The 17,547-nt window shown below is 46.5% G+C and overlaps 1 pseudogene; it reads left to right on the top strand.

Annotated features, from left to right (window-relative positions):
* Positions 1–17,547, top strand: part of LOC111956794 (Fanconi anemia group J protein homolog) — a 70,420-nt pseudogene that overhangs the window by 39,378 nt on the left and 13,495 nt on the right.

Raw genomic sequence — 17,547 nt, 5'->3', positions numbered from 1 at the left:
CAAGCCAGGAAATACATCTAGACAGTTGAACTGAAGCAGCCACCAACACCCATGCTTCTAATACACAACCCATTGTGCACAGACGTCAATTCAACATCTACTCCACGTTGGTTCCACATCCTTTTGAAATGACGTGGAAACAATGTTGATTCATCCGGTGTGTGCCCAGTGGGAACCCTGTTTCCCTTCGTGATGAGATTAAAAAAGAGAGAGAGAGAGAGAGAGAGTCAGCCCGCCCTTAGGTGACCCCGGCCCCAGCAGCCCTCCTGGACCAGAGCTGTGATGAAGAGGTCAATGGGCCCTGGTTAAAAGTAGTGCACTAAATAAGGAATAGAGTGCTGTTTGTGCCGCAGACCATTTCCTCTGCTGACTTGTGTTCTGGAACAGGAGGAAGAACGCAGGTGTGACAGAAAGCTGAGTGGGGATCGATTGGAAATGAAATAAAGATGGGTGGGGGTGCAGCACCACACTAAAACATACAGTGCTAAGAGGCTGTAAGGGTTCACTATTCTCTAGACCAGAGCTGCTGTCTGTCTTCTACTGTATCAAATCAAAGTTTATTTCAAAACAGTATGCCCTCATGGACCATACTGCTGCAGTCTGTCTGTCCACATTATCAGTTTCATACAAACCATGCTCTCTCCTCTCTGACTACCTCCCTCTGGAACTGCGCTTCTCTGTTGAACTCACAGCAAGCCCATCACCCCTACTTAAACACTGAGCACAGAGCCAGACAATGACATTACATTTACTTACTTTATTCATCCTTTATTTTCTATTTCTTTCTCAAGATGGAAGGAGTTGGTGTTGGTTAGTGTGATGGAATAAGGAGTCGGGGTTGGTTGAGGCCTGTGTGATGGAGGGAGTCGGGGTTGGTTGAGGCCTGTGTGATGGAGGGAGTCGGGGTTGGTTGAGGCCTGTGTGATGGAGGGAGTTGGGGTTGGTTGAGGCCTGTGTGATGGAGGGAGTGGGGGTTGGTTGAGGCCTGTGTGATGGAGGGAGTTGGGGTTGGTTGAGGCCTGTGTGATGGAGGGAGTGGTTGGGGCTGTGTCATGGAGGGCGTTGGTTGGGGCTGTGTCATGGAGGGAGTTGGTTGGGGCCTGTGTCATGGAGGGCGTTGGTTGGGGCCTGTGTCATGGAGGGCGTTGGGTTGGGGTCTGTGTCATGGAGGGCGTTGGTTGGGGCCTGTGTCATGGAGGGAGTTGGTTGGGGCCTTGTGTCATGGAGGAGTTATGCTTGGTTGGGGCCTGTGTCGATGGAGGGAGTTTGGGGTTGGTTGAGGAGCCTGTATGATGGAGGGAGTTGGGGTTGGTTGAGGCCTGTGTGTTGAAGGGAGTTGTGGTTGGTTGAGGCCTGTGTGGTGGAATAAGGAGTTGGGGTTGGTTGGGGGCTGTAGTGTGCTGTGTGTTTTTACAACTTGTGTTTTACAGCTGCTGTTAAACAGCATTTGGTCCACGGTTCCTGCAGTCGGAGTTATTAGATAATAAACCTAATATAAATCAGAGTGGAGGGGTCTGGCAGGCTGGGGGAAGCAGGGGAGATGGAGAGCCGTGGCGCTGGGCGACAATACTAATTATTTCAGTGTGTCGGGGTTGCCAGGGCGTTGCTGGGGTGTTGCCGGGAGGATAAGGTGATATCTGGTATCCAGCCTCTGGTTCTGTCGCCTAACCTCGAGTTTCCTATGTTTCCCCCTCTCTCCTCTTCTTCCACGTTCACTATGTTTCTCTGTCTTCTATCCTCCTCCACATTCCCTGTTCACCTTTTCCCTTTTCTTTTCCTTCTCTGTTTCTCCCTCTCCTCTCTTCTCCACCTCTAACTTCAGTCTGTTTCTTCCTTCTTCTCTTTCAAACTTCCCCCTCTCACAGACCTCCCAGAAAGAGGAACAACCCTTGCTGGACAAACCATACACTAACACTATGCATGTGTACTCACAATATTGTATATTGCAACCACCAAGCTGAGTGAAGTCACGATGTCCTGTCAGTGGTGTTTATTATAGACAACACTGACATCTGCTGGCCATTAGCTTGAATTTTAACTGATCAGGATTATAAGTGGTGTAACTACAAAACAGCTGACTTTATCCACATCTGTATTTTCTGTTTTTCAAATCAGCACACTTCAGAATGCAAATAGAGAAATGGTAGGTTGAATGTCCATTTCGTTGGTAAGCCTGGTGTCTGCAGTAGTAGCAATTTGCTTGAAAGAATAACTGAGCCAAGCAAACTCGTCTTAGACTGCTGTTTTTTAGACTGCTGCTTTAAATATCATGTCAAACCACAGATATGTTCAATTGACCTCAGCAGCAAAACATAATGCTTCAAAAGACAAGGGATGCGTCCCAAATGGCACCGTTTTACTAATATAGTGCACTACTTTAGGGTGTCATTGTAGTGTACTTTATGGGGAATAAGGTGTCATTTGCAACACACATAGGAGCTTCCAACATGTCTTGTGTTTTGTGGCTTTGTATCCTGTCTCTAGAAATAAGGACTTCTGGTACTAATCTGTATTTTAGGCACTAAAGGAAAAATATGGGCCACGGTTATGAAAAAATATGGTTCTGTGGTGAGTCAGCTATCTATCTCAGAAATGTGAAAGTGGGTGATATATGCAGTACAGGCAGTATACTGTACCCTTGCAATACAAAACAATACACATAGATTTAAAAAAAATAACAATTTGGAAATTAAAGAAATATCAGAACGAGCAATGTCAGTGTCCGGACTATAAATATACAGTATGAACATAATGGTGTGTATCGACAGTATGGACAGGATCTTTTTTTGTTGTTGATTTTTTTATTTTATTTAACCTTTATTTAACTAGGCAAGTCAGTTGAGAACAAATTATTATTTACAATGACGGCCTACGCCGGCCAAACCCGGACGATGCTGGGCCAGTTGTGCGCCGCCCTATGGGACTCCCAATCACCGCCGGATGTGATGCAGCCTGGACAGTATATGAATGTGAAAGGTTTGTACAGCAGTAGTTGTATGAGGTCCTTGGTTTTGATGTAGTTAGCTCTACTCAGAGGGTGGGTATCATTTGTGGAACGTTCCAACAGGAATCTGTTCCAAAACCTGCGTAAAGTACAAGGTTGCCAACAAACAACGCATACAAAGTAGCATGATCAATTCAACTATTTGACGAATAGGCATCAACTCACCACGTAGCTTATTCTTAATGTTAGTCCATAGGCTACCAGAGTGAGGACAGACATTTTTCGGAACGAACGTAATGAGTGTAAAACTTAATGAAATAGTCAACCACTCCCTACCCTGTAACTTATTTTGCTACTATACAACTTTCTATGCGTTGTTTGTTGGCAACCTTGTTATTTACGAAGTTTTTGGAACAGATTCCTGTTGGAACGTTCCACAAATTATACCCACCCCTACTCAGAGCCACATGTGAGGGGGATGTGACCAATCGATGTGAATTACATTGTCATTTGCAGCAACATTTCTTTCCAGTGTGTATACCAGTTGGTCAAGGCAGTCACAGTGGCTGCTCACCCTGTGGAGTACACCATTGCAGGGGTGAAGATGCAGTTCCCTTGGGCTAGAACAAAGATGTCCACCCCGTCAGGATCCTCTGAGGAATGGATTGAGAGAAACTATCTGTACTGTAGATGCACTTACTGCAGTTTAAGTCACACTCCAATCCCCTAGCTCAGCTCAGGTTTGACATTTTTCAATTCAATACAAATGTTGATACTTGTCTCTGTCTATTCAGTGCCCCCTCCACCAGAGGAGTACAAGCCCAAGTCTCTAGCTTCTCGTCTGTCTGACAAGTTCCAGACCTCCCTCACCTCCGACCAGGAGAAGGATGACTTCCAGCCTGATAGGAAATGCATCCACACCCCAACCATGGAACAGAAGTTAGGTAGCCTTATAGAATTCAGTAGAATTTCATGTATTTTTATGGGTAGCCATATTAACAATGCTTTCACAGACGGACCAATAAGTCTAACCATTCTGATTTGTCCCTGTTTCAAGTTGCGTAGCCTTGTTCCAGGGTATACAAAATATGTTAGTCTGTGCAGATGATCAGCTCTTTACTGCCTTGACTGTCTAAAGAAGTATTTGACATCTAAGGAACTGCATAAACAAGATATTATGATCTTATAATCTACGCAGGACTTTGACACCCTTGTTCTTTTATAAAAATGTTGTATTCATTTTTTTATAGGACAATGTACAACATTCACTCAATAACAAAACCCTTACTCTCTGTTCCCCTTGGGGTTGTAAGAGGAGGTGCTTGGAGTAGGGAGTGGTGTTTATAGATGATGAGCCAGAGGGAGAGAGACCAGTGCCTGGAGCACTGACCTGGACAGTGGAGCTGAATACCCAGGCACAGACTATAGACCTGCTCCCTGAGACACACTGCTGTGTGAGTACATCTATCTAAACTAAGGATATGGTGCCACTTGCCGGGGAGTGCTGATCTAGGATCAGCTAAATTGATGGACCTTCCCCCCTGAGGCTCACTACTGTGTGAGAATTTCTAGTCTAAACTTAGGATATGTTTCTTTTTAGTGCTGATCTAAGGATCAGCTCAACTGATGCTAGGGCGGGGAAATATTTTGTGTACAGTATACCGGTACGGATACTCATACCGGTAGGGAATTTTACCGTCTACAAATATATTTTATACAGTGCTAAATTTAATGAAACGTTCTAGAAATTGGACTACTTTCAAAGGCAGTTGAATCCTCGTTCTGACATTTCTTGAATTTTGTTGAGTATTTTTGTATTATTGTGTACTCTTTGACATTTTGCTGCATTGTTAGGAGCTAGTAACATAAGCATTTCGCTGCACCCACTACAACATCTGCTAAACTTTGATTTGATTTAGTTTGGTTGAGCATAAAGCCATCAGAATGTAGAAAGCCCATTCAAATCACTTATAATTAATTTGCTGCCATCCTAGGGTCATGCACTACTCATAAAACATATTTAGAACTTGTATTATTCAGATACAAAATACAGTCAAATACTGTTATACAGTCAAACATTTGAAAAATATTCTGATATGATATTTTGGCAATATCGGCCAGACCTGACCGATGGACCTGCCCTCGTGAGGCACAGTGCTGTGTGAGTACATCTATTCTAAACTAAGGATATGTTGCTTTTTAATGCTGATCTAGGAACAGCTCAACTGACTACCACCTTAATGCCAACCATTAGAGTCCATGAAGATAAATATTTGTGTGTTGTACAGCCACCCAAATACTACTTTGTGTCCACTTGGTGGCAGCATAGCCCACTTATTCTGTGGCTCTGCTCCATCACATACCTTTGGCATTGTTCTCACATTTCTTGTGTGCCAAGTGAATGTGTCATGTGATATAGGTTGTGTTTAGGCTGCATATGGCAGGAAGAGGAGGGGGAAAAAGGAATAGTTAGAAGGAGGAGAAAGTCCCCTCCCGCTGTTCGTCTTGGGTTTCCTCTGATACCTGACCGGCTGTACTCTGCTGTAAGCTGCTGACTGACGTCCTGAATGGGGCTCTTTGAACGGACAGAGCTCCACTTTTTAATTAAGAGGGTTTGCCTCGCCGCTGATCTGTGAAAGCCAGGCATAAATATTGAATGGGGTTCACCCGCTGGTTACTGAGCCCCGGGACCTAGAGGGATAAACCGCTGCTTTCTGAGGAGGTAGGGCTGGGTGGCCATTCGGGGGGGGGGGGCCTCACACCTGTGCCAGTTGCAGAGCAGGGTGCATCCCAAATGGCACCCTATTTCCAACATAGTCCACTACTTTTGACTACAGCCCTATGGGCCCTGTTCAAAAAGTAATGTATTATATAGGGAATAGGGTGCCATTTGGGGGACATACCAGAGCAGAGGGGTGATGCCTAGTTTGTGTCATGTCTCCTAAGGTATTTGATCAGGATGGCACTGCAGTCATCTATTTGCGACTCAGCCAGCCCACCCCCTGTGTGTGTGTGCACATTTTCATGTGCATTCTGAACCTTGAAGCCTGAGGACTGAGGAGCGAATTGGCATCCAGCGAGCCAGCCTGTCCCCGCCAACCCCCCACCACCATCACCTGGCCCCCCCGAAGTGTAAGACTCCTCTCAAGTGTCAGCTGTGCAATGCTGAAACTCAAGGCACACAGGGCTGGAATCAGCTAGGTCTACGTGGCCAAGAGTATACTGAGTGACTGAGAACCACACCACCACCACCACATCCAGGGCATGGTTCTGACTCACTCTGCCCTGACAATAAGGATGAAACTAGTACTGTTTGGAACACACCGGGTGATATCTTTAAAGAGGGGTTTTCTTATGAACACTATAGGCAGAAGCAACGTAATAGGGTACCATTTAGGAGGCAGCTCCTGTGAGTTAAGGGTATAAAGAGCCCTGAGCTGACATGATGAACAAACAGAGGGGCACCTAGTAGGATCAGGTTACAGAAGGGCCACATCGTTGGAACAGACCAGTTATACTGCTCAGCTCTGCGGATCCGCTCCTCGCCTGTGCAACAGAGCCCGATCACCTTAACTGCTGCTCCTGCTGCCACGTTAAATAGACCCCTCCACATATCCCTCCTACTGCGAAATCATGGCAAATAATTACTTATTCATAGACAGGTGGGAGGATGGATGGGGGGGGGGGGTCACTGCTGAATAGAGGCCCTTGTCAAGAGGCAGGAGCAGGATACCGTTGACAAGAGTATCCCTTTACGTGCCCGTCCCCGTCTGAGATGCAGACCGACACGGTTTGGGGCTCTGCTGGGCTCAGGAGCGAGCAGACACCCCCCTGGAATGGAATGTAGATAACTAACAGGGGGCCTGATGGTGTTGGCTGCCCTCTGCAACAGACACATACCGGCTCATTCAACACTGGACAATTCCACCCACTGCCGCTGAGAGCGAGGAAATCGGTTTACCACCCAGAGTGAATACCTGTTCAATCCAGGGAAAAGTGGCTGAGCTCCTTTAGGGCCCCCTAACACACATTGTAATATTTAATGGCAAACACTTTTGGAAAAAGAGTGGAGAGGAGGGTAACCTGAAACGCCTGGCCCTTCTAGTCTCTACTGAAGCACCACAGGCTCAGCTTGCTGGAGGTGTAACCCACACCCTGAGCTTTCCTTTATATGGTGAGGCATATCAACCGGTTGGTGCCAGATTGTAAAAGATTTTGTGACTTGTGCAGTCACTAAGCTCAAGGTTTAGATTCAGGGTTACTTCAACAGTGTCATAAGAGAACATTTGACTTCCTCTGATGGAAACAGCTGAAGGACACTATGTGGTTAGCTTAGAACTTTGCGGTGAACAGTACTATTTGAGGTTGACTTGTTTAGTCTTCATGGTTTGGTACCCCTTTCACTAACACTAATGCCAATTATTTGCGGTGGAAAGTGTCCGACTTAAAAGAGCTCAGCACCTGACTGGTATTGGTTTCAGCAACGCTGTTGGCTACGCTTCACCTGTGTGTCAAGAGAAGGTGACGCCACACATCCCCTGTGGTTACTAACAGCCAATTAAAAAGCAGCTACACTTTCACATCCCCAACAATGGCAACCTATCAGCTTTCAGCAGTCAGGTAATGTAATCTAACCATGACTGACAGGCAGTATTGTGTGCATATACACATTCTTCCTATACTTTACTATATGTTCACCAATGGAGCATATAAAGTTCACCAGTTGTCTGGTATTGGTGATTTTTGTTTGGTCTCAATATTTTTATAGTGAGCAATGTAAAATAAAAATAAAAAATTCGCAATTTTCTGAAGAGATAACACTCTTGAAATCTTGTTATTTTATCTTCCTTCTCCCTCCATCTCTCCCTCCATGTGTCCACCAGTCCTCCGTGGTGTCCTGCTCTCTCTGTCCCTGTGCCTCGTCCAAAGGCGGCCAGAAAGTAGCCGAGGGAAAGGCTTCTAAGGAGAAGGACAAAGAGAGCAAGAAGAAATAAGTTCCCAAGATAATCTTCGGCACTCGCTCCCACAAACAGATCACTCAGATGGCCCACGAGATGAAGCGTACGCTCTCTACTCTTCCGCCCCCATCATCATCGTCTCCAGTAGGGACCACACCTGTGTCCACTCAGAGGTACTGCCTCACTTCAACTGGGTTTCAGCATGAAATATTTTTATGTTGTCGATGTTTTGGCGTCAAACTGATGGCAGTTGTGAAAAAAGTTAATAGTTTGAAGAGTTGCAGAGTTAATAGAAAAATAATGCCATTGTTGATTAGATGCTTTTTTTCATTAATTAGGCAATTTTCTCTTGAACCATATTTACTAGAAACTCACGGACAATATAGACACAGATATAAAAAATGAATTCTATATATGAGTCATTTTTTTAAAGTGATTCATAATTACGATAGATTGCCATAGTTTTTCTCTTAATTACCTAAATTATTTTTGGTAAACTACCGGTAGCTTTGCAACCCTATACACACAAACCTGGGATTTTAACTGATGACTGTCCAGTTGCTGGCCCAGTTCCCTAACTTCTAGTTTCACCAATATAAGGGTCCTGTTGTGTAGAGCCGAGGTCAAGGCCTCTCGGCCTGCTCCACCCCAGGGCTTAGATCAGCTCAGCTCCTAGCTAGTCTACATTAGTGTTGCCCTCATACCTCTCAATGGAGGTCGTTGACTATTACTGGGCCTGAATTTAATTATTTTGAACTGAGATTCACCCCAATCCAGCTGTGAAAACCATGACCTCTTCAGACATGGAAACACACACACCTCCGATCATGAGTTTGAGTGGTGTTTCTAATCCCAGTGACAGACACTTAAAGGGAGTGAATTTGAGCCGCCTCTGAGCTCTAGAAAGAAAGGCTTCGTAACCCAACCCCACAGTTAAAGGACAGGCAGACAACCCCCATCACTGTCGCCCCAGGTGGCAATCACACCCCATAATATCCCCAATTGGTCAGTCTCTAGCACGATGACGTGTCACGAGTCTTCAGACAGGTTTTGTGTCGGATGGGAGACTTTATAGCCAGTGTAACTGTTACAGTCCTAACTCCTGTTCTCCTCAAGGTGAGGGGGCTAGTGTAATGAGCACACACATACACACACACACATGAGTCAGCCTGATCGTATAATAAGCCCCTATTTCGCTGTCACCAGAGGTGTCTATCTGTCCTGTCCACCTCAGCCTACAGTCGCCACGGTGACAGTGTTACATCCTGATCTGTTACAGAGAATAGATGTCCCCGCGATAACCCTAGAGGATAGAATGGCCACAGCTCCATCACACTCATCTTTCTATCAGCCCTGTTTATCCCTCCACTCTCTAGGCCCTGTCTAAATCCAGTCTCTTGTTACATACACCTGGCTCTGACTGAGCTTAGTTGGGTTAAGACTCCCCTGTTGTGTTTTCTCTTTTTGTGGAGTCATGAAGTCAAATCACACCCCTAAGCTGCCATTGACCCAATATAAGAATTACTTGAGTGGACGCTAATCCTTTAACCTTCGCCACATGCGCACTCGCGCACACACACTGAACCGTTTGAAACAAAACCGTTTTAGGTGCAAAAGTTTATCCATGATGTGTTGCAGAAAGTGAGCACCCATCCACCCCTTTGATAGCTGCCTTTCTTTCCATGCCTTTGGCGGTAACGGAGTATAGTCGTCACGTGTGTGTGTGTGTGTGTGTGTCACCGGGGAGCCGGCTGGTTGTGACATGGTGGTAGATGAGGCGCCTCTGATGACCAGGTAATGGGCCTTAGTACATGAGACTGGAGACTGCCGCTTGGGAATTACCCCGAGCTATTGGTAATGCCAGAAGAGTTGTTGTTGGTACCGGCCTATATTGAGTGTGTGTCCTATGTGTATAAACCATGATGAAGGTATTGATCAGTGTTGGTTCTGAGAGGTCCTCAAGGTCACCAGTGAGCTGAACTTAATTAGTTTTCATGTGTGTATTGTCAAAGATGAAAACAACCCCTCCTCTCTCTCTTACGTACCACACGCAGGGCGTGTCGTACCGCTTCAAAAAACGGCGTGCACAATATGCAGGAKCAGAACACTGCACTGGGTCCATGGTCTCCAACAGTCCTGGGACATAGAGGACCTGGTTTGGCTGGAGGGAAGGCTGAGGACCTGCTCCTACTACGCTGCCAGGGACCTCATGCCTGTATCGTATTCTGTCCCTACAACTATCTACTGGACCTCATCAGGGAGAGCTTGGGTCTGGTGGGAGAGGCAGGCATGGTGAGGGGAGCAGAGAGACTGGGATAAGGAGGAGTGAGAGATGGGTCTAGTCTTCTATCCCTAAAGCTACCTACTGGACCCCTTCATCAGGGAGAGCGTGAGTCTGGTGGAACGAGGGACGCAGGGAATTGTTGTTGGAGTTAGAGAAGGAGTGAGTGATGAGGATGTAGGCCTGATGAAAAGGTGGTTTCACACATTAAAGAATAGATGTGTCCTTTTACTTTTAGCTGAACATATTCCTTGAACACTACCTGGTCAAACCCACTGCATGTCTACTAGGGTGGAGCGGGAGAGGAGTGAGGGGAGGCTATCTCCTTCCACTCCTCTCTTACCCCTCTCCTCCCCTGCAGATTCACATCAACCTGAAGGGTCAGATTGGGGTTCTGGATGAGGCCCACAACATAGAGGACTGTGCCAGCTACACCCTGAACAAACCCCAGCTGCTGTCTGCCAGGGAGAAGCTGGATGGGATGGTGACCCATAACATCAGATGCTCCAACCACGAACCACTGCAGGCGTTCTGCTGTTCCCTGCTCAAGTAAATAGGCCCTAAACTCCTGGAGTGAGTTAGACCTTAACCCCTCTGGGCCTTCTGCTGCAGCCTGCCCTCTCATCATCACCTCCTCCCCTACTGAAACTACTGTAGTGTTTCTCTACCTATCTATTCCTGGTACATTCTTTCTAGCCCAGCACTAGCACAACTGGTCTACTAATCAACCCGTCTTGGTTAAAAATTAAATGTAATCAATACTTGTAAAGAATGTCTTCACTAGACTTGCTTTCCTCAATATCAAACAGTAGTTCTAAGATGGCCGCTCTCGCGCTCTGTCAGTTTGTCTGTTCCTCCTGTGATGTAGTTGGATGCAGGAGAGCTGCAGTGTTCTAGCTGAGAGGGAGTATGAGATGTCCTGTAAGGTGTGGAATGGCAAGGAGGTTCTGGGATTCTTCCATACCGAGGGCATCACCACTGACACCTTTGCCATGCTGCAGGTCAGATAATGTTGTTGATCACCTAGGTCTCCTCTCACCTGTCTCAATCCCTGTCTTTTGATCTCTCTCACTTTCACCCCCTTTTTTTTTTGCAAGACTTGTGTGTTTAGGGAGGCCTACAGCATCTATCTTTTCTCTCCACATCTCTCCTTCCCTCCCTCATCTCTCCCTCTGTATAGAAGCACCTAGCAGCGGTATTGGAGAAAGAGGAGGAGTTGGGCTAGTGAATGGGAGAGAGGACACATTGGAGGTCCCCACCATCAGCTCAGCCAGCTCCTCTGTCCTCAAGAGTCTCTTCATTGTGCTGGACTTCCTCTGCAGGGAGAAGAGCAGGTCAGAYGCAGTCTGTGAACCAGTCTTTAACAATCAGTCAGTATTTGTATTGTCCTAATTGGGAAATGTGAATTATAGTCAGGGTGAAAAACAAGATCAACATAACGACATACTACAAAATACATTATACTAACACTTTCGATCACTGACGAAGACTTCTGTCCTGTTCATGTTCCCGTGGTCAGGTTTGCAGAGGACTACCGCGTGGCGCTGCAGCAGTCCTACACCTGGACCACTGCTCCAGACGTGCCAGATGCTCAGGGCTTCTTCGCCAGGCCCAACCGCCGACGCKACAGTGCCAAGACCAAGACCCTCGTAGACACACTCAGCTTCTGGTGCCTCAACCCAGCCCTGGTGAGTAGCAGGGGAGGATGTACTGGAGCGTAAATGCTGTGTATACAACTTTTATATTGGGGGATAAAAGTACATGTTACTCATAGCGTATTATTACATTACGTGGAGCGCTGCCTGTCCTAAGGGGTGTGGTGGTGTGTGTGTGGTGGCAGGCGTTCTCAGACATCTCGGACAGTGTTCACAGCATCGTGCTGACCTCAGGCACATTGTCTCCTATGGGATCCTTCTCKTCAGAGCTGGGGGTCAAGTTCTCTATCCAGCTAGAGGCTGGCAGCCATGTCATCAGCAAGTCACAGATCAGGAGAAACCTCCAACCTTAATTTCAGCCTCACCACTGATGTTACGTTTCATTATTTTTTTCATAGTATCCAGAAACAATCTGATGGTTAACGATGCTCAGAAAGGAATTGGACTATGTAGCCAAGCATAGCGCGTTTTGAAAAAAGTTCAATAGATTTTCTTTTTCCGTTGCAAAACGTTTAGCTTCAGAGTGCCATAGTGAACACGACCATTGAGAACCACTGAGCTGATGTGTTCCTAATTTTCACTCACCACTTTCTCCTTTAAATCATCTTCAGTTCCTACCATTTACCACRAGGAGGGGCTAGAGACCACATATTGAGGTCGAGTGTTTTAATGTACTCATGATATCCTTGCTGTGTGTAAGCAAGTTTGGCGCAACTGGTATGAGGTTGAGATAAGTAGAGAGTAAAGACGTTTTGTTTGATTTCAAAAGCATGCCAAAGGAAGAGGTCCTAAGAGTCCATAGCAGCTGTAATATACACAAACTTTCAAAAGTTTGGGATCACTTAGAAATGTCCTTGTTTTTGAAAGAAAAGCTATTTTTTTGTCCATTTAAAATATCAAATTGATCAGAAATACAGTGTAGACATGGTTAATGTTGTAAATGACTCTTGTAGCTGGAAGCGGCAGATTTTTTATGGAATATCTACATAGGCGTACAGAGGCCCATTATCAGCAACCATCACTCCTGTGTTCCAATGGCACGTTGTGTTAGCTAAACCAAGTTTATCATTTTAAAAGGCTAATTGATCATTATAAAACCYTTTTGCAATTATGTTAGCACAGCTGCGAACTGTTGTGCTGATTAAAGAAGCAATGAAACTGGCCTTCTTTAGACTATTTAAATATCTGGGGCATCAGCATTTGTSGGTTCGATTACAGGCTCAAAATGGCCAGAAACAAAGACCTTTCTTCTGAAACTCGTCAGTCTATTCTTGTTCTGAGAAATGAAGGCTAWTRCATGCGAGAAATTGCCAAGAAACTGAAGATCTTGTACAACGCTGTGTACTACTCCCTTCACAGAACAGCGCTAACTGTCTCTAACCAGAATAGAAAGAGGAGTGGGAGGCCCCGGTGCACAACTGAGCAAGAGGACCTGAGCAAGAGCCTTTTAAAATGATAAACTTGGTTWAGCTAACACAACGTGCCATTGGAACACAGGAGTGATGGTTGCTGATAATGGGCCTCTGTATGCCTATGTAGATATTCCATTTAAAAAATCTGCTGTTTCCAGCTACAATAGTCATTTACAACATTAACAATGTCTACACTGTATTTCTGATCAATTTGATGAAAAATGAGCTTTTCTTTCAAAAACAAGGACATTTCTATGTGACCCCAAACTTTTGAACGGTAGTGTAGGCCTATGTAGACCTAATAGGTGTCTCTTAAACAGCTGTAGGCTGACAAATACCTTACATAAAACCTGGTATTCTCMTTCAGTTAACCAGACACTTCTAAGGGCCCATTGATAAATACTTTGTCCTCCTTTGTTTGTTATGCTTCCCTCCATGAATAATAGATTTCCATTCAGGCTCTGTGTCTCTGTCACATCACCACCACCAGTCCACTTAGGGACCAGCTGGCTCTCTCATGTCACTGTGGCTGTGTGTTGGTGCTCGCACGTGCACAGATACGTGAGTGTTACATGTGAAGGTTTGTTTGTGTTTTTGCATAGTGCTCCATACCTCTTTTGTGTGTCTTCTTGTGTGCCTGTTTAGTGTCTTACAATGCACACATTCTTTATGCTTATTTACAATAGGCCTATGGTTTGTATRTGACCCTTTGATGTTGTCAAAGCTTAAGGTTTTCCCTCTAGTTGACTATCCAGTTGAGACTATATCAGTGCTATCAGAATATGAATGTTTAAAGTCTCCTATTAYGATGCAGTTTTGTCTCTTTCCCCCCAGCCATGACGCCAGGCAGGCAGAGACAGCCACAGAACAACTCTCGGTGGGTATTGTGTATTATTGATGACTAGTGTAGGAGCTCTATGCCCTCTGTGCATTAATATTTAATGTGCAGACAGACGGCTCTTAAAGATGATGAAGAGATGAGGGGTATTAATTGTAGAGTCTGTTGAGGCCCTCTGGAGCCGGTGAGCCGTGTGTGTGAGTGAGACAGAGGATGGGTCGTCTCAGGCGCCCCTCTCCAGTGTGTCTGGATGATGCCTATCAGAGAGGCAGCGGTATGAAGGACAGAGGCCACAGTCATACAGTACTAAGATCACACAGCAAGGCCGCAGAGCCTCTCGGCTCTGTCAGTCGCCCTCTGGCAGATACACACACACACACACACACTTCTGGCAGACACAGTGAGGGTACATACGCACACTGAACATACAGTACAAGTCAAGAACACAGTTAAAGGTACTCTCTCACGCATGCACGCACACAGGCATGTGTGTGTGTGGCCATGCACACACACTACTTGCAGACATTACACACTCAGACATCTCCCAGAGCCCTCCTGGAGCTGTGGTTTTGTAGCACTTGAGCCTCAACAGCCCCCCAGTTAATGCCCATTAAAACCACGGTACCCCTCTGCCCGCGCCTCGCAGTCTGGCCGCACCGCAAGAGGAAAGGGACAAAACACAGCATGGGGGGTTGGAGAGGAGAGGTGGTCTTATTAAAAAGTGTTTTCCAGGGGTGAAAAGATCAAAAGGAAACGCAAGATGCTTTTAAAGCAGATTGAGATAAGGGCCATTAGGGTGATGTCACCTAGCTGTATGTGTGAAAAGGCCTCCGCGCTGGCGCCTGAAGGAGGCTGAGGAGGAGGCTGGACACACACACACACACACACACGTTTGCCCTGCTGTCTTCCAGCCACGCTCCAACATTATTAGTCAGTGTAAGGTGTGCTGTCATCTCTACAGGGTGTGTCTCTCCTCTATCTCTGGGTTTATGGGTCACCTTGCTCAGACGGGGATGTATCCATCGTTACTGTTCCAGCTGAGATCATTTTTTACATTTTACATTTTAGTCATTTAGCAGACGCTCTTATCCAGAGCGACTTACAGTAGAGTGCATACATTTTATTACATTTTACATACTGAGACAAGGATATCCCTACCGGCCAAACCCTCCCTACCGGCCAAACCCTCCCTAACCCGGACGACGCTATGCCAATTGTGCGTCGCCCCACGGACCTCCCGGTTGCGGCCGGCTGCGACAGAGCCTGGGCGTGAACCCAGAGACTCTGGTGATGCAGTGCCCTAGACCACTGCGCCACCCGGGAGACCCAGGAGATGTTTTATATGGCCTTTTACAGTGGAAACCTGAGGTGCGCTGCTGCTGCTGTTGTAGGCTAAATGTTTCGCTAAGCTACAGCTTTGAGGGGGCAAAGCTTTAAAGGGGAATTCCACTCAAACTATATTTTGGTGGGGGGTTTTTCATTTTTGATACAATCCCAAAATGTTTTAAATGTCAGCAGTCAAGTTTTCAAGATATTGGACTTTCAAGAAGCAAAGTGTCACCGACCACATCATCATGATGACCCCTGTCTGTGCTCACTAACAGCTAACCCTTCTGGAGAGAGAGACTACAAGTAGATACCAAGAAGATCTTCTTCAGTGCTTAACTTTGACAGCCCAAGCTTCACGCTCGAGGTGTGGACACCAGGGGAGGGGTGGCAGGTGGTGCGGAAGCCACTTGGTTGGCACCGCCCTTGGCGTGAAGGTTGCTGTCATATTTAAACGGAATAATTTAAGGCTGTAACACATTTCCCGCTCTCAACCACAAAGCAGCGTAGGAGCAGGCAGGCCTGCATGTTTCATTAATGCTACAGTCGCCCAAGACCCCTTCCATAATTTAACGGGCGCTATCAGAACAGTGACGCGTCGCAACACAGCCCACCGACATCAGGGATGGGAGGAAGGGCAGAAAGAGGGAGTGGAGAGGAAAGAGGTGAAATATGGAGATTGTGGGTCCATGGAGGGAGGGAGGGAAGACGTGCACAAGAGAGAGGTGTAGAGTTCAGTGCCTAAGAGTGGCATTCGTCCCGCCAGACTAGACAAAGCAAAGATCTGGCCCACTCTACCAAGTTGTTTGTTGCCAGAACCTGAGCGTTGCACGCACGCACACACACACACGCACGCACGCACGCACGCACGCACGCACACACACACACACACACACACACACACACACACACACACACACACACACCACACACAACACACACACCACCACACACACACACACCACACACACACACACACACACACACACACACACACACCACACACACACACACACACACACACACACACACACACACCATACCCAGAAATCACCATGAATTATTCACTGTTAGTTGTGCCTGTTGGTTACTCTGAGACTGGCCAAATTCTGTAGTCCTCCTCATGTCATGTTGCCTGGACCCTTATTGTGTGCCTTGTAGAATGAGGTGCCATGCTAGCACTGGCCTGCTGCAGATCCAGTGGTTGTGGACTACACATTGCCACTAGGGGCGGGGGTTTGATTCACACGTTTACCACCTTCAGTTTGTTTCCTCTTCATCTATTTCCTTCATATTTGTTTAGATTAAGTACACAACCGGTAAATTCAAAAGGAGACATTTTACTTTAAAATGTCTGTGTGTGCGTGTGGTGGTTTGCCCCTCTGTGGGTCGTTCCTGTTGTGTTTGTGCACCTGGGCGCCAGCCGAGTGTGCAGATTGACATTTAATGTAGCGCTTCAGCAGACCCTGTGGATACGTCACCTACCCGTCAGATAATGCCCTTAAATTAGTCATGGAGGCCAAGTTACACACACACGCACGCGCACACACACACACGCACACCATGACACACAACGGCATCCTTCCAGTCATACTCTGTGTACTACGTGTGGACTCGGCCACATAAACTCTACACAGGTCCTCACTTTGGTGTGCACCGATTGCTTGTGCATAGTTCTTGCAAAATTATATTAGCTGTCATTAGTTTGGTTAGTTTGGTCAGATCAGTTAGAGGTCAAGGTGAGCTGTCTGGCAGAGGAGACGAGCCTTGATGAATAGCTAGGTGACTGTCATGTGTCTGCCTGCCTCTCCATAGAGTAGTGTAGCACCGTCTCCTAGACCTAGCCAGCCCTCCTCCTTGTCTCGTCTCCCTGCCAGGCCCCAAGTGTCCAGTCTGGAGCGTGAAGTCAGAAGCGCTGCTGGTCGGCTACTGCGTAGCAACCTAGCGGCGCCAAAAGCCCTGGTCTMCCCTAGAAACCCTATGTAAGTTACGATCACCAGAATGGCGATTATTGCGGTCGTTTTAGGCTTTAAAATTAGTTTATTATGATCAAGTTCGAACCCCACGGTGAATTCTTTAAAGTTCACCACAAATCGAGATATTTAATTAAAATTGCACTGGGCAGAAATCGCT

Source organism: Salvelinus sp. IW2-2015, linkage group LG4p (genome assembly GCF_002910315.2).
Source record: "Salvelinus sp. IW2-2015 linkage group LG4p, ASM291031v2, whole genome shotgun sequence".
Classification (NCBI taxonomy): Eukaryota; Metazoa; Chordata; class Actinopteri; order Salmoniformes; family Salmonidae; genus Salvelinus; species Salvelinus sp. IW2-2015.
This window is presented reverse-complemented; position numbering and strand designations above follow the sequence as displayed.